This window comes from Diceros bicornis, chromosome 40, assembly GCF_020826845.1.
Source record: "Diceros bicornis minor isolate mBicDic1 chromosome 40, mDicBic1.mat.cur, whole genome shotgun sequence".
In the NCBI taxonomy this organism is placed as follows: Eukaryota; Metazoa; Chordata; class Mammalia; order Perissodactyla; family Rhinocerotidae; genus Diceros; species Diceros bicornis.
In genome coordinates this window covers 20,588,733-20,611,232 of record NC_080779.1, presented here as the reverse complement: position 1 = coordinate 20,611,232, position 22,500 = coordinate 20,588,733, and positions in this window count along the sequence as shown.

Here is a 22,500-nt window from a genome sequence, read left to right as displayed (position 1 = left end):
CCACGTACAGCAACTAGAAGGATGTGCAACTAGGACGTACAGCTATCTACTGGGGCTTTGGGGGAAATAAATAAATAAATAAACAAACAAACAAACAAACAAATAAATAAATAAATAAGTAAATAAATAAATAAATAAATAAAAAGGTAAGTAAGTAAGTAAGTAAAAAATGTCAAAACAGAAAAAAACAATTACTGTCCTTACTTTGTATTCAGAGAGCTAGAGCGAGGAGGGGGGAGGGAACGGAGCAGGAGGAAAGAAGGGAGGCTGGCAGGGACGGAGGCAGGCAGGCAGCACAATCGAGTTTCTCTTTCCACAAAAGGCGTCCGGCGGAAAACTCACAGGAGGAGGGCTTTCGGGCTGCAAAGCCCAAAGCACACCTCCGCGGCGATGGGCCCAAAACGCTCAGAGATTCAGGGTCACCACTCAACTGACGGCTGTCCTCATTTGGGCCCCTGACTTAGGACCTCTCCCGCCCACCCAACTTGGGAGCAAAGAGGAAAGCAAATCTGCTCCCCCCCCCCCCCCCCCGTTACATAGGACGCCCTTCTTCTAGTCAGCCCGCCTCCAGCTTTTCCACACGCCAAACACCTCTCGTCGGGATGGGCCTTCCTTTTTTTGCCACCATCCGGCTTTCCCACTCCTCTGCCAAATGCAAGTGGTGGAGGTGGAGGTGGAGGTGGAGGTGGAGGTGGAGGTGGAGGTGGAGGCCCACCGACCCTCTTGCTTGTTGGGAAGTGGTTCTCGTTCTCCTATGTGGGTGATCTTGATCTACACAGACGTTATTAGCTTGGGGAACGGGTAAGAGCACTCAGATGAATGTCTGTGCCCAGTGTCGATAACGAACTAGCTGTCTCCGTCTCCGTCTGTCTGTCTCTTCCCTTTATGTGTGTATGTGATAAAGGTAGGGAGACCCACCGACAAGCCGACTACCTGCAGACCGACCCACCTACCTAATTTTCATCACTCTGAAAATTGAGGTCACGTCCTGTAAAATCAAGCCTTTAAAAAGTGCACCAGCCGGTGGGCCTTGGGAGTCTATTCACACAGTTGGCACAGCCGTCACCAATATGTATTTATTTCCAGGACATTCGCATCACCTCAAAATTAACAACGCCCCCTCCCCCCACACACACACACACACCCCGGGGAAAGACCAATCAGATTAACGGCAGGGTGCTTTTTTCAACAGGCAGGCCCGAGTCATCCCTTTAGAATGTTTCCGAGTCCCGTTCCGTTCTCGGACGCAGCACTTTCGGCCCTCAAGGAAGCAGACGGTGGGGGTGGAGGTGAAGGTGGACTGGGGGGCGTGTGTGGCATGTCCGTCCTTCTGCCACTGCAGAAATTATTTCGAAAGGAGGGAGGGACGGTTGGTGTAGGTGGACCGTACTGGGTGACGGTGGTTTGGGAGCTTTCCCTAGAATGAGGAGAGAGCAGTCTTCCCTGTGAAGTCAGGGAGCCGGAATAGGTTGCCCCCACATCGACCCGCTCTGGCACATGGGTTCTTTGGAATTCGAGGCCCTGGCCTTGAGAAACAGCGGGCGCGAGAAGGGCACGGGACCTCTCCCTTGTCGTCCTGACCTGAAATCGGGAGATGAAGCTCCCACGGGAAAGGTGCCCTCCCTGAACCAGGAGGACGCTTGTCAGCCCAGACGCTAGCCCGGAGGACTCTGTTTCAAACAAAACCTTGACTCCTCCCATCTCTTGATTGACCTTCCCACAGGTGGCTGGCCTCGGAAGCCTAGAGCCGCTTTCCTTTCTCCTGTCATTTCGCTACAACTGGATTGTCCGTGGTGTGACGTGCTCTAGGAGCTGGAATTCAGTCAGAGCCGCCACTTCGAGTGACTTCCGCTTTAGGCTTCTCCCCGAGTGACGTGCCCTTGCACGCGTTCCTAATCTCTCTGTCGTTCTCTTCTGGATCTGTCTTTTTGTTACCGGGCCGGGGTGGGCTCAGCCAAGGACTCAGAAGGGGGATAGCGGCGGGAACATCATTTCTCCTCCCCTATGCCTGCTGAACGCAGGCTTACACACCGGAAACTCCCCCACCCTCACCCCTCAGTGGGATGCTGTACATCCTTCGGGTCACACACAGTCTGCATGCGTGGGCACCGACAGAAAGATTTGGCAACAGCCTTAGCTGCTCTGCGCTGGTTCCAAGTGCCGCCCCGCCTCCCCCCCACGGCGCGCCCTGCCCCCCCCACCACCACCACCACCACCAAGAGAGAGAAGTGAAGTGACTCCGGGAGAAAGCCGATTCAGAAATTACACATAATTCAGCTGGTACTTGCTGTGAAAGGGGGACAGGGTATGCTTTGAAACGCTGAAATTCTCCCTGCCTTTCCTTGACGGGAATGACAGCGCCTACAACCTGCTGTCATTGGCGAGTTTTAGTCACCTCGAGAGGAAGGACCGATTTCAAATGGCTGAACCCTGGTGGGTCACGGTGCAGGTGACGTGACCCTCTCTGACAGACGCAGGCAATCCCCTGCTCCGGGTCAAGGAGAGAGGGTGTTTATTGTTCTGTTCTTTAAAATGGTGCTTCAAGATGGACAGCACTTACAACCTAGCCTTTTCACCCTTCATAATCGTACGGCAGTGGCACGAGGTACGTTCACATCCTCCTCGTCGAGTTCACTGTTCCAGGGTTATTTGATTTTTAAAGTCAAATCTCGGGATCACGACTTGGAGTCACCCACCGTTCGCCCACTGAGAGAGAGCCCCTCCCCCCCCCCCCCCCGTTCACTCGGAGGTGCTGTCGGTGGGGGTTCCTTCATGTTTGTCCATCATCCTTCCTCTTCTTAAGGGTGAGGAGGCGATGCGTGAAATCGCCAGTGGGTATGCGGCACGAGACTGAGGACTTCCCGCGGGAAGCAGGTGGGAGAGGGAGGACAGACCGATCCAGCGGACTTGAAGACGAATGATCAAAACCTGCACCTAGAGCAGAGCGTCGCCAGTTAGGAGTTTGCTTGCTGGGCCCGTAACCCAGGGTGGATGAGTCAAACCATCCCCTGCCAGGCCTCTCCCGGCCCTCGGGACTCCAAGCCCGCGTTTGTCCCGTGAACTCCGACACACCGAGATTATCTGTTTGGTGTCCCCCTTTGATTCGGCTCCCCATCCCGCCCCCGCCCCCGTGCCACGCGCCACGCAGTGAGGAAGACGTAAACCGGGACGTCAGTCCCCACGGCCCTGATTCTCAAGTGGTTTAGCGGGTTAGGGAAAGCGGGGGCGGGGGGGGTGCTCTTTCTGTCCCAGAGGAGTCGCGCTTCTCAGACATCCATGCTCCCTCCCTCTCTCCCTGCAGTTTGGAAGCTGCAGCCTAAGGGTGGGGGGAGTTGAAGAGAGCCATTCAGTGGAGAGACGCCCGAGGCGAAGTGAAAGGCTCCGACTTGACCGCAGAGCTTTCTGCATTTCAATGAAACCATTCCGTGAGGCCCATTGGAGTGAATGGGCCTGACCTCCCTTCCCCCCCTCCCTGGCTGGCGAGTCCCACCCACTTGGCAACGGAAGGCTAGGGGTTTCATCCTCCGTGGTGAACCCGGGCCCCTCGTCCGAAGGAAAATCCCGCATGGGCGTGGGTACAGCCGAGTTGGTATCTCGGGCAAAGCCGTCAGGGTGGCGAGATGATGGTGGATGAGAGGAGACTTGTTCCGGGGCCGCCCTCCCCTGTGGGTGCGAGTGGGGCTGGGGGCGGGACCCGGACCGTGGGAGAGTGCAGGACGGGAGCAGCTGCCCGCCTGCCCGCCTTCGGGCTGAGAGCAGCACACAGGGCACGCTGGCTCCCGCAACTTCATTTGTTCTGGGAACCTTCTGTGGTTACCCGTGAGGCGCCAGTTGCTCTGAGGAACAAAGCTCAACTCCTCTCTCTGCTTCTTTCCCAAGAGGCCTGAGTCTCAGCGACTACAGATTCTTCTGATTGCTCGCTAAATGGACCCACGCGCACCCTCCCGTCCTGCCGGACCGGACCCTTCTACAAAAATCTCCACTTGGGGAGTTTTCTCGCCTCACCCAGAGCAGACACACCACCCCCACCCCCACCCCCACCACCCCTCTCCCTCCTTGCCGCTCCCCCGCCTCAATAGCTAACACACACGAAACAAAACTCCAGCTGGTCAGGGCCGGCCCCGTGGCTTAGCGGTTATGTGCGCGCGCTCCGCTGCTGGCGGCCCCGGTTCGGATCCCGGGCGCGCGCCGACGCACCGCTTCTCCGGCCATGCTGAGGCCGTGTCCCATGTCGGGGGAAGAGGGAGAATCTCCCTCTGCCCTTTCCCTTAAGGTTCTTATGGCTGGCCAAATAATCGACGAGACAGGTTAGCAGGAGAAAATAATACCAAGTTTAAGAACATGTATACATGGGAGAAACTCAGAAATGAGCAACTCGTCCCTCTGTCTAAGCTGCTTGCCTAAGTATTGCAGCTAAAGGCGAGGAGCGTGTTGGGGGTGGGTAGTGGCCTGGGACTTCAGAGGGCAGGAGGACCATTCTTTTCGGGGTCAGCTGTAGAGAATGTGGTCAGGGAGAGTTAGAGTTTTGGGATAAAAGGGGCTTGGTGCCCCTCCCATTGTAACATCTATTTTACATGATCATTACAGCCATCATGATAGAAGATCTGTTCCAGGAAGGAGCCACCATGTCGAATTCTTTAGGCAGTTAGTGGGGGAGGTCAAATGTCCCTCAGAGAAAACAATCAAGGTAAAGAGATATATTTCAGGGTGGCCAAATCTTGATCTCCCACAGTCCCGCCTCTGAAACTAAAAGTTTCACAGTCCTTTTGAAACTTACAGAAGTTTCATAGTCCAGAAGCTGAGTTGGTAGATTGTTTCATCTCACTGAACACGTTTCTTAGTCCTGATAATAGGTCGGTTCAATTAAGTTCATTTCAGAAGGTGGTGATGCAGGTGGGCTCTCAAGGTGACGCCTATATTGTGGAAGCAAGCAATCAAGTATTTAATAGAAGCATTTCTATGGAAACAAAAGAGAAACAAGGTTAATGGTTGGAGCCGATTGGAAACGTGTTTTTGAGTTCAGAGGACAGCCAGTGAAGAAGCATTTTAGATGTCAGCGTCCAAGTATCTTTTGCAGTTTAAAATGTCTCTGATGGTGTCGTCAGGTCATCTCTTAAGTTTATGTCAAGTCCAGTCCATCGGCTTCAGTTTGTAAGTCTTCAGGAAAAAGGGCAGGTTTAGTTTTCAGCGATTTCCAATGAAAATGATGGAAAAAAATCAAAAACGTTAGTTTGGACATCTGTCGCCAGATGTTTCAGGAGACTAGAAGAAATCAGGATCCAGTCCAGTCAACAGATATAAGACAAAAACCTCAAAAGACAACAAAACTAGGATCTAATATCCGCAAATTTTATACTGAAATAGTTTTTACCGAAATATAATTTTTCTCTCCAAAATCACCCTCATTTTTATTAAGATAGCAAAATTAAAACTAGTTTGCAAAATAAGTCTAGTTCCAATAGAGTTGGGCCCAATTATTTACATAAGTACAGCAAGAATAGCAGTTGATCACATAGGCTCTTTTAAATCTGCTTTGCTGGAACTTTTGATAAGGAATCTCACATTGACTTTAAAGGTCTCTCGAGGCCAGGGAAAGCAAAGCCAAGGATTTTGTCATCAGACTTTGTCTGCAATACCCATAGATTTGGGTGAATTCCTCTCTCTGAGGTTCCCCCCAAATATTTCGAGGTTCCTTGTACCTGACAGATAAGTGACATTCTTGACTTATCCTGGTAAGTGCTGCTTGGAACATAAGGTACCAGGCCAATATTTCCATGTGGCTTTATTCATAAAGTCAAATCTTCATTCCTCAGAAGCTGCAGGGTGATATCGCAAATATGATGTTCCAGTTACAACCTTGGTAACATAACCAGTGTTTCCAATTGTGTCCTGTGATAAGGAGAACAGATTCTTATTGAACTTATGCAAGTAACTATATTGCCATGAAAACAACAATACTCACTCACTAAGAGTTTCCAAATTTGAGGGATCAGATAGAGAGAAAAAGATAAATATTTCAATTTTACTGACAAAAATATCATTTACCAAATTGCTATAAATCATAGCTAGCTCAGGAGAAAAGAGAAAAAGTTTTCCTTAAATCTGAAAAAACAAAACATTGAAAATTCAGCAACACTTCAAATGAAAAATCATAGAAATTATAATTATCCTTATCAGTTGATTCAGTCCTGTGTAATCCATTCTTGATCCCAACCTTTTTGTTAGCAGCTTCATGAAGTCGGTTTCTCCATCAGATTTCTGTAATTTCTTACCACGTTCATTTTCGTGATCAGAAAGTTTGTCAGAAACCTGTATTCCAGTGTAAATATCAGAGTCCTTTCCATGAATTTTTCTGAAGTTGAAACATATTTTGCAAAAGCATTAGAGCAAAGAAATAAGTCTGTAAACAACAAGACCTCAAAATGGCAATTGACAAAGAAATTTGGTTAATTTTGTGACATACAACACTTTAAAATAATAATAACCAGAATTATGACTGATAATCAGGACAGATCAGCATTTCAGTAACGTTATACAATTTTAAAACACCTATATGAATAACATTTACCCACATAATAGCACCTGAGCAGGCTTATCGTCACTTGTCTGACAATGCTTTCCATGTAATTTAACATACTGAATAAGCCTAATAAGTTTAGTATCTTCCTCCTTATAGGAAGAGAGCAAATGTCTTTGAGAAGTTCCAGGGCCCTTTGAAAATTCTCAAAGTAAAAAAAAAAAAAAAGGTAAAGAGATATATTTCAGGGTGGCCAAATCTTGATCTCCCACACCCACATAGAGCAACTGGAGGGATGTGCAACTGTGACATACAGCCATCTACTGGGGCTCTGGGGAAAAAGAAGAGGAGGATTGGCAATATAGATGTTAGCTCAGAGCCGGTCTTCCTCAGCAAAGAGAGGAGGATTAGCGTGGATGTTAGCTCAGGGCTGATCTTCCTCACACACACACACACACACACACACACAACACACACACACACGCACACACACGCACACACAGACACACACACAAATCCAGCCGGTCTCCTTCTACCTCATCCACTTGAGAAGAGTCGCTCTCCTCTAAAGACCTTATCCTCAATGACTTACTGCTGCCTCCCTTTCCCTGGCACAATTCTCTCCCTGGATGTGCCCCATCTTAGACTCGCACAGCACTTGCAGGTCCAGTTCCTTCCCCAGGTTTGGGAAGTTCTCAGCAATCATTTCTTTTGAAGAAGCTCTCTGCTCCTTTCTCCCTGTCTTCTCCTCCCTCTGGGAGATTATAAGCCTTATGTTACTTTTCCTAATCGAGCTGGATATTTCTCAAAGAATTTCGTGGTTTTTTAAAAAATCTTAGTTCTCTCTCCTCCTCTACCTGGAGCATTTCTAGGCTTCTATCTTAGACCTCACTAATTCTCTCCTCCATAGGGTCCTGCTCTTTTTTTTTTTTTTTTTAATGCCTTTAACCTTATTTTTTAATCTCACTATTTGTGTCCTTCATATCTAGAGTTTCTGTTTGGTTTTTCTATTAGAGCTCCAATCTCTTTGTTGAAGTATTCCTTCTGTTCGTTAATTTTATTCTTGAGCTCCTCGAACTGTCCTTCTGTCTGAGTTTTTATGTAACTCGTTGAGTTTCTCTATGACAGTTGTTTTCTCTGTGTGTGTGTGTGTGTGTGTGTGTGTGTGTGTGTGTGAGGAAGATCGGCACTGAGCTGACATTCATGCCAATCCTCCTCTTTTTTTTTGTTCTGAGGAAGACCGGCCCTGAGCTGACATCTGTTGCCAATCCTCCTCCTTTTTTCCCCCCCTTTTTCTCCCCAAATCCCCAGGACGCAGTTGTGTGTCATAGTTGCACACCCTTCTAGTTGCTGTATGTGGGACGCCGCCTCAGCATGGCTGGACAGGCGATGCGTCGGTACGCGCCCGGACCCGAACCCGGGCCGCCGGTAGCGGAGCGCATGCACTTCACCGCTAAGCCACGGGGCCGCCCCCTAGGGCAGCTGTCTTGAGTTCTCTGTCAGATGGTCATCGTCTGTGACTTCGGGTTTGGTTTCTGGAGAGTTGTCATTTTCCTTCTGTTCTGCTGTGTTACTGTACTGTCGATCTTCATGCTGTTTGATGAATGGATCCTCTGCTGGGGCACATTTGTGGTAGTCACGGCCTTCTCTTATTTGGGTCAGGCTTCAGTTACTTTGGTTCTGATTGCCCGGGTCTTGTGTTCCTCCACTGGCTCTCCGTGGGCTCACACACTGCTGTCCCGTGCACCACCTGCACTGCTGTTCCCAGGTTGTCTTGGGGTGCCGGTTGCACTGCTGCCAGGGGTGCTGGGTTCACAGGTGTGCCGTCACTGGTGGGAGCCCAGGGACCCAGGGACTCATATGCGGCCCCCCCGGCTGGTGAAGCGGGGTTGGGTCACCGCTTCTGCTGTGGCTTCTAATGCTTCTGGCCACAGACTCCACCTGCCACGGCGGGGGCGGGGGTGACAGGGGGCTGTTTTTTCTGTTCCTGCCCCATCTGCTCACAGTTGTGCCGGTCGGGCCACTCCAAGTTCATGCGGGCAGGACTGCCACCGCTCGGTGGGTGCTCTCACAGGCCAGGCATCTGCCACTCCGTGAGTGTTTGCACGCAGGCTGGGCTGCCCCTGCCTCCACTCACAGTCACGCTGGCTGCAGCTTGAGGACCCATGTCCTGCATCGTCGCCACCGTCAGGAGGAAGGGGCCGCTTCCCTAGTTCCAGGGCTTCCCGAGGGTCCGGTCCACCCACCTTCAGATGTATAGCTGTGTGGGGGATCAGACTGGGCCAACCCAAAATGTGTCTCTTTGGCTTGATTGTTTTTAAGAACAAAAGACTCTGAAAGGAACTCTGACCTCCCCCCAACTGCCTAAAAGAATTTAAAATAGAAGGGGCTATTCCAGGGATGGACTAATGCCATCACATAACTTTAATGTCATGTAAAACATGTGTCTCAGCTCACCTTGTCTGTAGTTGGCCCATTTACGTTTCCAACGCCGTGTAAATTGCCTTCCTCCTCTTTGAAATCCCAAACCACTACCCCCAAGGTCCTCCTCTGTCTAAAAAGCTAAAGCTGAAGATAATATTTAAACTGGCAGCTCGGCCGTGTTGGTGAGTTGTTCCCTTTTCCTGAGTCTCTCCCGTGTATACACGTTCTAAAGCTTTGTTTGATTTTCTCCTGTTACTCCATCTCGTGTCGATTTAATTTGTAGCCCAGCCAGAAGGACCTAAAGACGGTAGAGGGTTTGCCTTCCTCCCCTACAGCCGCATGGATCTCTCAGCATCTTGTTGTGCTGTGTAGGGAATCCCTGTGTCGGTCAGTAGACGTCTGTTTGGTTGTACCTTAGAGGGGAGAGGCGAAGGGAACAACTCATGCCACCATGATGCTGACGTCACTCTGATAAACTTTTAGCAGGAGTTACATTTTATGGCATGTGTACTTATTTTGTGTGTGTGTGTGTGTGTGTGTGAGGAAGATCAGCCCTGAGCTAACATCCATGCTTGTCTTCCTCTTTTTTTTTTTTTTTTTTACTGAGGAAGACCGGCTCTGAGCTAACATCTAGTGCCAATCCTCCTCCTTTTTTTTTCACCCAAAGCCCCAGTAGATAGTTGTCTGTCACAGCTGCACATCCTTCTAGTTGCTGTATGTGGGACGTGGCCTCAGCGTGGCCGGAGAAGCGGTGCGTCGGTGCGCGCCCGGGATCCGAACCCGGGCCGCCAGCAGCGGAGCGCGCGCACTTAACCGCTAAGCCACGGGGCCGGCCCTGGCATGTGTACTTAAAACAACTTCCAAAATCTCTTTGGTAGCTTGAAACCTGGATGTTTGGCTACGTGAAATTAAGGGATAAAACATTAATTGAAGGGCCAGCCCCGCGGCTTAGCGGTTAAGTGCGCGCGCTCCGCTGCTGGCGGCCCGGGTTCGGATCCCGGGATCGCACCGACGCACCGCTTCTCCGGCCACGCTGAGGCCGGGTCCCACATACAGCAACTAGGAGGATGTGCAGCTATGACAGACAGCTAGCTACTGGGGCGTTGGGGGAAAAATAAATAAATAAAATCTTTAAAAAAAAACATTAATTGAATAGCTAGATCGTTTCCAAATAGGATAAAATATTAGACCTTAACGACTAAATATAGGTTTATCCACTGTTGGCTTCTGAGGACAGAGAAACTAAAAGATGTTTGGGACTATTAATAAACATGTCTTGTGCTTTATGAAGAGTATGCTATGAAATGACATGTTTCTAAAAATTATAAAGTGTTCATAGGATTTGCCAAGCCACAAAATGCTAACGGACAAAACAGTTCACAGTTGCTTACCTCTTAGTTCTCACTAAAAATTAAGGTTTCTAGGCGTTATAAATTCTTTAATGAAGCCATCAATCAATCGATCAATCAATTAATTAAATTATCTGGGACATCGGCCCTGAGCTAACATCTATTGCCCATCTTCCTCCTTTTTTCCTTTTATTTTTTTCCTCCCCAGAGCCGCAGTAGATCGTTGTATGTCATAGTTGTACGTCCTTCCAGTTGCTCTATGTGAGATGCCGCCTCAGCATGGCTTGATGAGCTGTGCGTAGGCCCGAGCCCAAGATCTGAACCGGTGGACCCCCGGCAGCTGAGGCGGAGCACGCAAACTTAACCGCTACGCCACTGGGCCGGCCTCTAAAAGTTCTAACTAATATATGTGACTGAAGCTACTAACAATTAATAAGGGAAACGTCTTTGTCTTCATGGAAAGGAAGATGGATGTTTTCAGTGAAGACGGTATAAAAAATAGCCATTCTTGTTTCTTTAAAAAGCCTGTGAAAAGTGTGTGGGGAAAAAACAACTCTGAGGAAAAAGTTTTGTGTGTGGTCAAGTTGGTTAAGATGGAAATGGATTTGATTCGGTAACTGAGTTTTAGTATCAGAAGTAAGCTGGTGCAAAATTAGAATTTGGTTTCCTCTTTCTTAAAAGCATAGTCTTCTCTAACTTCCAGTCTGCTCTTGTTAAGGAAATTGTATCAGGTTTTGCTTTACCTTTGAGTGAATCTACACCAAGGACAGGAATTCTATGTTTAGTCAAAATACTTTCCTAGGCTCAAAAAGGAAGAGGCCTCTGTATGCAGAGGACTAAGGTTTTGGCTGTTTACCCGTTTTACTCTCTCTGTTTGCCTTTTCAAATGTTTTTTTAATCTTTAATTTTCTTTTTTTGGCGGGGGGGCGGGGTAGGCCCTGAGCTGACATCTGTTGCCAATCTTCCTCTTTTTATTTTTTTTCTCCCCAAAGCCCTGCCACATATATTCTAGTTGTAAGTCCTTCTAGTTCTTCTGTGTGAGCCCACCACCGCAGCGTGACTACTGACTGAGAAGCGGCGTGGTTCCACGCCTGGGAACGGAACCTGAGCTGCCTGCCGAAGTGGAGCGCACCAAACTTTAACCCCTAGGCCATCAGAGCTGGCCCGATATTTTTTTGATTTCTCCATTGATCCAATAGCTGTTCAGTAGCCCGTTGTTTAGTTTCCACATGTTTGTGACGCGTACTGAGGCCCTGAGCTAACATCTATTACCAACCTTCCTCCTTTTTTCCTCTCTTTTTTTCTCCCCGGAGCCCCAGTAGATAGTTGTATGTATGTCATAGTTATACCTCCTTTTAGTTGCTCTATGTGGGACACTGCCTCAGCGTGGCTTGATGATCGCTGAGTAGGTCTGTCTGTGCCCAGGATCCAAACGGGTGAACCCTGGGCCGCTGAAGCAGAGTGTGTGAACATCACCGCTACGACACCTGGCCGGCCCCTCTGTTTGCCTTTCATAATCTTCTTTTCCTTTCTTTTTTGAGGGAAATAAGTGCACTGTTAAAAAAAAAAATTTAATGGCAGAAGATCTACAAATATTTTTTTGTACTTTCATGGAACGGTTCAACGTCAACATTTACCTCATTTCAAACACACACACACACACACACACACACACACACACACGCACTCTCAGCGTGGCCTTGTACGGATGTACTGGAACTTGATTTCTTGAGTGGATGGCTGTGAAGTCTCTGCCTCCTACCCCCTACCATTTTTGTGGGTTTGCTTGTTTGTCGTGATGGTAAGGACTGCTGAAATCAGTATTCTTATCCCCACTCACTCATGCATTTGCACCCATGCTCCCCACCCCTGTGTGTTGTCTTTGGACCTTTTTTTGTGGCCCGTGCAGAGACACATTTTGTCTTTTAAACTTTGCTGTGGTCAAGTGTATCAGTCATTTCCTCAGTGGCCTCTGGGATTTGTCTGTCCGCCTTAGAAAGACCTTGTGGCCTGGAAGTGACAGGGTACAAACAATTCCTCCGTTCTTCCTCTGTCATTGTTGTCGTCCTCTGACGAGGCCTGCGTGGTTTCGGTTTGACAGTCCCCGCCCGCCACGTTTTCCGAAGCCCTCCCGGGAGCCAGGGAAGCACTCAGGCCACTCCGGGAAGCAGGTGCCGGCAGCCCCAGCCCCCCTGCTGGTGTCTCCGAGGGAATTTTCCACGTCTGCATCAGCCAGCCGGCCCGGCCCGGCCCAGGCCCGGCCCGGGAGTGGTGTGGGGAGTCTGTCTCCTTCCCAGCAACTGCCCCTCCCCCTCAGCTTTCCAAGTCCTCCTTCTGCGCCCGGGGTTGTGCCGTGCCGGCTGGGACCTCCGAGGTGGACGCCCGGGGGCCTCGCGGGACGCCCTCCCGGCCGCCCCAGGGTGAGAGTCATGATCCGAGGTGGGCCAGGACACGATCGGGGCGGTGGGCGGAGGCTGTGCACTCTCGCGGGCCCGCGCTCCGGATCCCTCCCTCCCTCCCGGGGACGTTTGTGCTGATTGTCCGGTGCCATCTAGCGGCCGCTTTTATATAGTTTCTGTGCTCCGGAGCTCCGGCGACATAGGCAAGGGAGGGGGACTGTTGAAGGACAGGTTGACGCAAGTAATCCATAACCAATCTATAAATCAGAATTGGGGTGAGTTTATTATGAGCCAAATTTGAGGACCACATAGCCCAGGGCCTTCCTTCCCCAAGGAAGGAAGGGCGCCAAAGAAGTGGGGTGTACCGCGTGGTTATATACCGTCAGAGTGTCTATCGCACAGGATTGGAATGTCCCTTTTACAGCACTCACGAGATTGCCCGGCCTGCCTGCCGGGCCTGCCTACCCGGCACAGCGATTCACACAGCAATTGATGAACACTGCAGAGAGCAGGTCTGTGGTCCCCAGCTGGGTGGTCACAGCGGGTCAGCAATCAATCCTTAGCCTAGAGAGAGAGAGGCTTACCCTCCAGGAAATGCTGATGTGGGGGAAGTTACTTTAGCTTAAGGGCATTTATTCTTGTCTTTGTGGCCTAGTAAATGCCTAAAGCAGATAGACAATCTATGCTCAAAGGCCACATCTGGCCCTTTTGGAAAAACAAGGTCAGGCTGAATTCGTTTTACACCAAATGGCTTCCTCATATACTCCAGTATATCCTATTGCTTGCCATTTATTTATCAGACATCTGTGTGGTTTCCCATCCGGGGCTGTGATGAACAGAGCTGCTGAGAACATTCGTGTCCAGGATTTTTCGTGAATGAACATGAAAGTTCTCGGGCCGCTCGGGCGTGGTGTCCTCCAGAGCACCCTTGAGCTTGATGCCTGCCTCCCCAGAAGGACTCACAGGGCTCCACGAAGCTGACTTCCTGGAGCTCCACCTGAGACCGCACGGCCCGAGCCCCCCCCACCCCCCCACGCCCCCCACCCCCCCGACCCCGCGCCAGAAATCACACTGGGGCCCTCAACCACCCAAGGCCCCAGCTAAACAAAGACACTCTTAGGAGGCAGGACGTTCCGAGGGCTTAGAGGTTGCAATTTTCTGTCGTCGTTTTTTTCTTGTCGTTGTTGCTGGTGAGTCTTGGAAACCCCCACGCTGTTTTCCGCAGTGGCCATGCCACTTTACATCACCACCAGGGAGGCGTGAGTGAGTGACTCGGCCTGTCCGTCCGCGACCTCGCTAGCAGTTTGATACTGTTCTCGTATTTTGCTGAAGGCATTCTGACAAATGTGTCCCGAGGATATCTCACTCCGATTCTCATTTGCATCTCCAGGAAACGGCTCACATCTTTTCACGTGCAGATTTGTAAATTCATCGGTTATCTCCTCCTCTCCATGTGAGATGCCTGCTCTGTCTTTTTGTTTATTGTGTATTTGGATTTTTTTTTTTCCCAAGATACTGCTACTGCATTTTGAGGGTTCTTTACAAATTCCAATCAGAGGTGTGGTTTGCACAGATTTTCTGCCCCCAGACTCTGTCCTTGGTCGTTTCGTCCTCTTAAGAGGGTGTTTCACAGAACCTAGGAGTTTAATTTTGATGATTTCCAATGTCTCCATTTCTTTTTATGGATCACGCTTCTGAGGTCAAGTCTTAAAATCTCTTTGCTGGCCCTGTACCCCCAATTCTTTCTCTTAGAATTCTTCCTCCTACAGCATGTTCTAGTTTTACTTCTTACATGGAAGTTGTTACTCCTGAGGTCCCGGTTGCCGTGACGAATGAAGCTCAACTCCCCTCTCTGCCTATTTCTCAAAAGGCCTGAGGCTGGACTACTGCTACAGATTCTTCTGATTTCGTGCTAAATGGACCCACCCGCACCCTCCCGTCCTGCCAGACCGGACCCTTGCACAAAAATCTCCACTTGAAGAGTGTTTTCACCTTAACCAGGACATAAACACCACCCGTGTCCCCACCACCACAAGCCCCCGCCCCTCCCCCGGCTCCCTCCCAACCCGTATAGCTAACACCCATGAAACAAAAATCTCCTGCTACCTCATCCACTTGAGAAGAGTCAGTCTCCTCTAAAGACCTTATCCTCGATGACTTACTGCTGCCTCCCTTTCCCTGGCACAATTCTCTCCCTGGATGTGCCCCATCTTAGACTCGCACAGCTCCACCGCTCGGGGGAGCTGGAGACGATATCCAAATTGGCTCAGACGGTAGCCTCCTCGTTTCAAAATGACCTACGCGTGACATCGGCCGTAAACGTGGTCCAGAAATCAGTGACTTTCGTGTGCCTCCGGTGAAATCCGGAGACCCTGGCATCTGGAACACATCTTCTCCACGTCCTTCAAACCTTTGCTCTCCCTCTTTACCCCTGATAGCCCGCCCGATGGTTCACGGGGAAATGAGATCCCGTCTGGCAAGAGCCGAGTCGTCTCCCCACCACGTGCGAAAAGAAAAGGCACGGGCCCACCCCCGCCCATCTTATCCTTCTTCACCCACACCATCGTGTCATAAAAATGAGTGCCCCAGAAAAACGTGTCCCTCCTCCTGTCAAAAGCTGAAACCTCGGGTCAAACACTGAGACGGAAAGGACGCTGGGGTATTGTTTTGAGCTACACACAGACGCTTTTAAAGAGGACGACAACAACAAACGAGCAAAACCTTACCCCCATCAGGGAGCAGGTGCAAGAATGGAGTGCTGACTGACCCTCCTTCTTTGCTTCCTGGAAGCAGGAGGTCGGTCAACCAACCAACCAACCACCCTCCCCTCCACACACACACCCCGAGGAAGATGTCCTCTCTATCCCAGGAGGAGAGTGACGTTCTTATCTTATTGGCAAGGTCGGGAAGTTGAGGATGAGAGAATTCTGTACAAACGGACCTCGTTAACGATGTTTACTCTTCCAATCCACGAGCATGGAACATCTTTCCATCTCTTTCTTCTTCGATTTCTCTCGGTAACGTCTTACAGTTTTCAGCGTATAGGTCTTTCACCTCCTCGGTAAAGTCTATTCCTTGCTATTTTCTTCTTTGTGCGGTGATTGTAAATGGGAGTGTATTCTCAACTTCACTTTCCACTAGTTTGTCGTTAGTGTGTCGAAATGTAACTGATTTCTGTCTGTTGATTTGTATCTTGCAACTCGACTGTATTTGTTGATTATTTCCAGGAGGTTTTCGGTGGATTCCTGAGGGTTTTCTATATAGAGAATCGTGTCACCCGCCAATAGTGAGAGTTTCACTTCTGCCTGTCCGACTTGGATCCCTTTTATTTCCTTTTCTTGCCTCATCGATCTGGCTCAGACTTCCAGGAGTATGCCGAATAAGAGTGGTGAGAGCTGGCATCCTTGTCTTGTTCACGTTCTCAGAGGAATGGCTTTCAGTTTTTCTCCGTTGAGTATGAGGTTGGGCTGTGGGTTTGCCATGTGTGGCCTTCATTCTGTTGAGGTACTTTCCTTCCATGCCCATTTTCTCGAGAGTTTCTATCATAAATGGATGTTGGATCTTGTCCAATGCTTCCTCTGCCTCTATTGAGATGGTCACGTGGTTTTTATTCCTCATTTTGTTAACGTGGTGTGTTCACCTTGATTGATTTGTGGACGTGGAACCATCCCCACATGCCTGGAATAAATCCCGCTGGGTCGTGGTGGATGATCCTTGGGATGTGTTGTATTCGAGTCGTTAATATTTCCCTGAGGATTTTTGCATCGATGTTCATCAGTGATATTGGCCTGTATTTTTCTTGTTCTATGCTGTCCTTGTCCGGTTCGGATGTCAGAGTAATATTGGCCTCGTAGAATGAGTTAGGAAGCTTCCCCTCCTCTTTAATTTTTTGGAAGAATTTGAGAAGGGCAGATATTGAGTCTTATTTGGATGTTTGGTAGAACTCACCAGGGGAGCTGTCTTGCTCTGGACTTTTCTTTTCTGAGAGGTTTTTGATTACCGTTTCAATCTCTTTACTTGTGATTGGTCTATTCAGATTCTCTCTTCTTCTTCTTCTTCTTCTTCTTCTTCTTCTTCTTCTTCTTCTTCTTCTTCTTCTTCTTCTTCTTCTCCTCCTCCTCCTCCTCCTCCTCCTCCTCCTCCTCCTCCTCCTCCTTCTTCTGGAGGAAGATTGGCCCTGCGATAACATCTGTTGCCAATCTTCCTCTTTTTTCTCCCCAAAGCCCCACTACATAGCTCTGTATCATAGTTGTAGAGTTGTAGCTCTTCTATGTGGGACGCCACCTCAGCATGGCTTCATGAGCGGTGAGTAGGTCCACACCCAGGATCCGAACCAGGGAACCTGGGCCACCACAGCGGAATGGGTGAACTTAACCGCTACGTCACCGGGCGGGCCCTCTCTCTTTCTTCTTGATTCAGTTTTGGGAGGTCGCAGGATTCTAAGAACTTATCCATTTCTTCTAGGTTATCATCCTGTCTGTGGGCGTATAGCTTTTCATAACAGTCTCTTATAATCCTTTGCATTCCTGTGGTGTCTGTTGTAACTTCTCTTCTTTCCTTTCTGATTTTATCTATTTCAGTCTTCTCTCTTTTTTTCTCAGTGATTCTGGCTGAGGGTTTGCCCATTTTGTTTATCTTCTCAAAGAACTGGATCTTAGTTTCCTTTCTATTTTATGTATGTATTTTTTTAGTCTCTATTTCATTAATGTCTGCTGTGATTTTTATTATTTCCTTCCTTCTACTGACTTTGGGCTTTGTTTGGTCTTTTTCTAGTTCCTTTAGGTATAGGGCAAGCTTGTTTATTTGAGATTTTTCTTGTTTGTTGAGGTAGGCCTGTTTTTCTATTCATTTCCCTCTTAGCGCTGCTTTTGCTGCAGCCCATAAGTTTTGGTATGTTGTGTTTTCATTTTGATTTGTCTCTAGGTATATTTTTTTAACTCTAGTGAGGGATTACTATTTTTTTTGGGGGGGGGGCCTGGGAAACATTTGCCCTGAGCTAACATCTGTTGCTCATCTTCCTCTTTTTATTTACTTCCTCCCCAAAGCCCTGATACATAGTTGTCTATTCTAGTTGTAAGTCCTTCTAGTTCTTCTACGAGAGCCACCACCACGGCATGACTACTGACCAAGGAGTGGCGTGGTTCCACGCCTGGGAACCGAACCTGGGTTGCCGAAGTGGAGTGCACCAAACTGTAACCCCTAGGCCGTCATGGCTGGCCCAACGTTTTCTGATTTCTCCTGTGATTTCCTCATTGATCCAACAGTTGTTCAGTAGCCCGTTGTTTAGTTTCCACATGTTTGTGACACATATTGAGGCCCTGAGCTAACATCTATTAACAATCTTCCTCCTATTTTCCTTTCTTTTCTCCCCAAAGCCCCAGTAGATAGTTGTATGTCATACTTGTCCATTCTTCTAGTGACTCTATGTGGGATGCCACCTCAGCACGGCTTTAAGAGTGGTGTGTGTGTCTGAGCCCGTGATCCGAACCAGTGAACCCTGGGCCACTGAGGTGGAGCATGCGAACTTAACTGCTACGTCACTGGGCTGGGCGGTCCCCTAAAAATTCTAATTAATGTATGTGATTAGGGGGCCGGCCCTGTGGCGTAGCGGTTAAGTGCTCCCGCTCCGCTGCTGGCGGCCCGGGTTCAGATCCCGGGCGCACACCGACGCACGGCTTGTCAGGCCATGCTGTGGCGGCATCCCACATAAAGTGGAGGAAGATGGGCACGGATGTTAGCTCAGGGCCAGTCTTCCTCAGCAAAAAGAGGAGGATTGGCATGGATGTTAGCTCAGGGCTGATCTTCCTCACACACACACAAAAATATGTATATGTGACTAAAGCTACTAAAAATTAATAAGGGAAACACCTTCATATTCAAGGAAAAGGAAGAAGGGTGTTTTCAGTAAAGACGGTATAAAAAGTAAAGTTTTTTTAAAAAATAACTTTATTTATTTTTCCCCCAAAGCCCCAGTGGATAGTTGTATGTCATAGCTGCACGTCCTTCTAGTTGCCGTACGTGGGATGCGGCCCCAGCATGGCCGGAGAAGCGGTGCGTCGGTGCGCGCCCGGGATCCGAACCCGGGCCGCCAGTAGCGGAGCGCGCACACTTAACCGCTAAGCCACGAGGCCCGCCCGGTCAAGGGTCTTTTGTGTGTTTGCTTGCTTGCCTGTGGATGTTCAGTCGCCCTACTCCCATTTGATGGAGAGGCCATCTTTTTACTCCCGTGGGTTGCTTTTGCATGATGGCCAAAATTCAGTTTTGGCAGGTTTGGCCGGTTCTGTGAAACAATTAATGTTATTATTTTTAACCGGCAAAAGATCTACAACTTTCTTCGTGAAACAATTAATGTTATTATTTTTAACCGGCAAAAGATCTACAACTTTCTTCGTGAAACAATTAATGTTATTATTTTTAACCGGCAAAAGATCTACACCTTTCTTCGTTTTCTAGTTTCAGGGAACAGTTCAACAGGTATCTCATCTCAAACACACGCACGTGCAGACGCACACACACACACTCGCAGCGTGGCCTTGTACGGACGTACTGGAACCTGATCTGTTGAGCGGATGGCTGTGAAGTCTCTTCCCCCACCCCCCACCACTTTCTGTGGGTCTGCTCGCTTGTCACGACGGTAAGGACCGCTGACATCGATATTCTGGTCGCCACTGGTGCATTTGCACCCACGCTCCCCAGCCCCGCGCGCTGTCTCGGGACTGTGTCGCGGCCCGCGCGGAGGGAGACACGTTTGTGTCTCTTCAACCTCCGTGCGGTCAGGCGTCGCCGTCGTTTCCCCGGCGGCCTCTGGGCTTTGCCTGCCTGCCTTGGGAAGCCGTCGCGGGTTGGAAGTGACGGGATGCGGACAGTTGCTCCGTCGTTCCCCTGTCGTCGTCGTCCTCTGACGACTCGCCCGGTTTCGTTTTGGCGGTGCCCCGCCCGCCGCGTTTCCCTGAGTCCTCCCGGGAGCCCGGGAAGCGCTCGGGGCCACCCCGGGAAGCCAGCCGGTGCCGGCAGTCCCGGCGCCCCTGCTGGCGTCTCTGAGGGAATGTTCCCCGTCCCCTCACGGGCGAGCGCCCGAAGCACACACGTTTTCCGAGTCCCTCTCCGGCGGCCGGGGTCGCGCCGTGCCGGCTGGGAGCCCCGAGGCGGATGCCCCCTGGCCGCGCCGGGCCGGGAGATGGGACCCGGGGTGGGTCGGGACGGGGTCGGGCCGCCAGGCGGCCCGGCTGCGCGCCCCGGCCGGCCAGGGATCCGGATCCGTCCCGCTGACGTTCGCGCCGGTTGTCCGGTGCCACCTGGCGGCCGCTTTTATATCGTTTCTGTCCTCCGGAGCTCCGGCGACCTCGGCAAGGGAGGTGACTTGGCCGCGGTGACCGAGGCGGAGTTCCGGGAGGCCGGTGGCAGTGGCGGGATCGGTCCCGGTCGTGCTGGGGCGCGGGCGCGTCGTCCGCCGGGCGGAGATTGGACGTGCAGGAGAGTGTGGGGGGGTGGCTGTCGCCGCGCTCCTCGAGGCCGGCGGGTGTGCGGGGCCGCCCGGACGGGTCGACCAGCAGACGCCGGTGCCACTGCGACCCTCGGGGACCGACCGGGGCCGGCGAGGTGGGGGGGGAGTTCCCGAGCCCGGCTGGCGTTCCCCGTGCGGCCCGGGTCGTCGGGCCCTCCGTGTCACCGGTTTCTTGCTCGCGCCCCGCTCCGGAGGTCGGGGACCGGCCCGGGCCTTGCGGGGAGGCCCGTGGAGGGCGAGACCGCGGCGGCTCGGCCGCGGGCACGGGTGGCTCCGGGTCGTCGGACTCGACTTTTCTCACCGCGTTTTCCGAGTCCCGCTCTGGCGGTGGGGACCGACCGGCCCGGGCCGTCCGTGGTGGCGGCCCGGTCGTCGGAGGCGACTCCGAGGGATGTTTTTCAAGTCCCGCTCCGGAGGAGAGCGCGGACCGGCCCCCGCCCTCGAGGGTGGGCCGGGGAGAGGGCGTCCCCGTCCCGGACACGTGACCGCGTGGGTCCGGGTCGTCGCGCTGGATTTCTATCGCCAAGTTTTCCGAAAGCCTCTGGGTCCGGAGGTGGGGACCGGCTCGAGAGGCAGGTGGAGCCCCGGGTGGGGTAGGGGGGCACGTGGACGGACGCCGGCCTGCCCGTGTGGGGCCCGGTCGCCTGGGGCGCCTCTGAGGAATCTTTTTTTTCCCCAAGTCCTGCCCCGGAGAGGAGGATGGACCGGCCGCCTGCCCTCGAGGGCGAGACGGCGAGGGTGTACCCGGCCGGGCGCGGGTCCCGCGTGCCCCCGCGCCCCCTCTGCCGCCGCACTTCCGGGGTCGACCAGATGGTCGCGGGGGCTCCGGGGCTGGTGGCGATGGGGTGGTGCCGGGGGCCTGGTGACCGGGCCCGTGATCCAAGGGGTGCCGCCGTGATCCGTGGGTGGGCCCCGTCGCCTGGTGCGGCCATTCTTTCGCCCGAAATGGTCGTTTTTCGCTGCCAGATAGGTGCTGACACGCTGTCTCCGGACGTTTGTCGCCTGGGAGTCGTTGGGCCTCTGGACGCGCGTGGCGGGGCTCCGGGCTGTGACCGTGGGGTGGAGGCCCGGTTCTGCCCCTGCCACTTGAGCCCGCCCGCCTGGGCTGGGCCTGCGCGCCGGCTCCTGTGCGTCCCAGGTGTCCCGATCCGCGGTGCCGCCTCCGGTCTCCAGCACCCGAGGGCGGCGGGGGAGGTGGCGCGGGTCCTCTACCCGGTGCGCTCCCCGCCGCAGGCAACCCCGGTGCGGTCGCGACTACCCCACGCCTCGGGCTCCCGCGCCACCGCGTGTCAGGCGTTCACCTCCTGGGGTCGTGGCCCGCTGCTGCACGACTCCGGGGTGGGGGGGGAAGCCGTGAGGCTGAGGCAGTCTCTCCCTCGGTGACTGTCGCTGTGCTTGTCGTTGTCTCCGTGAGGCGTGTCGCGCCGCGGTGATCGATGTGGTGATGTCGCGCTCTCCTGGGCCGGGCCTAAGCCGTGCCAGGCGAGGGACGGGCGTTTGTGTCAAACGGGCCCGCTCTTCTCGCTCTGCCCACGGGTCCCTCGCCTCTCCTCCCCGCCCGTCGGTGGTGTGTGGAAGGCAGGGGTGCGGAACCCGGCCCGACCTCGCTCTCCCGCCCTCTGCCTTGTGGCGTCGGTGGGGCCGAGGTCTTTGTGACGCAGTGGACACTCCGTGTGGCCTCTCGGCCGCGTCTGGCGAGTGGGCCTCCCCGAGGTGGGGTGGGCCGTGCCGCCGCCGCACCACACGCTCCCCCGGGTGTGTGGGTGTGTGTCGCCCGGTCCTTGGTGGTGCCCCTGGAGCGCTCCAGGTCGTCCGTCAGGTGCCTGAGGCCGAGCGGTGGTGTCGTTTCCCGTTTCCAGCGACCCCTTCGGGTCACCGCTACGATGGTGTGTCTGAGGCGAGACGGGGGTCCAGTCGGTAGGGGAGGCATGCCCGTTTCCCCTCGCGGGGGCGGGTGCCTCGTCGTCCCACCGGCCTGCCGCGTGGAGACTGACTGGCTGGGTGCACGCCGTGTGTCCTCCGTCGCTGGGGCTGGCACGCGGGTGCGTTGAGCGATCTCGGCGGGCCGAGCCAGCGGCATGGCGCTGGCTGTCTTTCGAGGAGTGCCGGTTAGCTGGCACCTCCTTTGGGCTCTCTGCTTCTTTGTCGGTTTCACCTGACGGAAGCTCTGAGTTCCAGGCGTCGCGGGTGCCCCGTAAAGCTTCGATGAGCCCCGTGATGTCAGACGAGAGGAGGAGCCCGTGGAAGCGCGGGCTCGTGGCCCTGACCGCGAACGCTCGGATTTGCCCCATGCTTACCCATACCGCA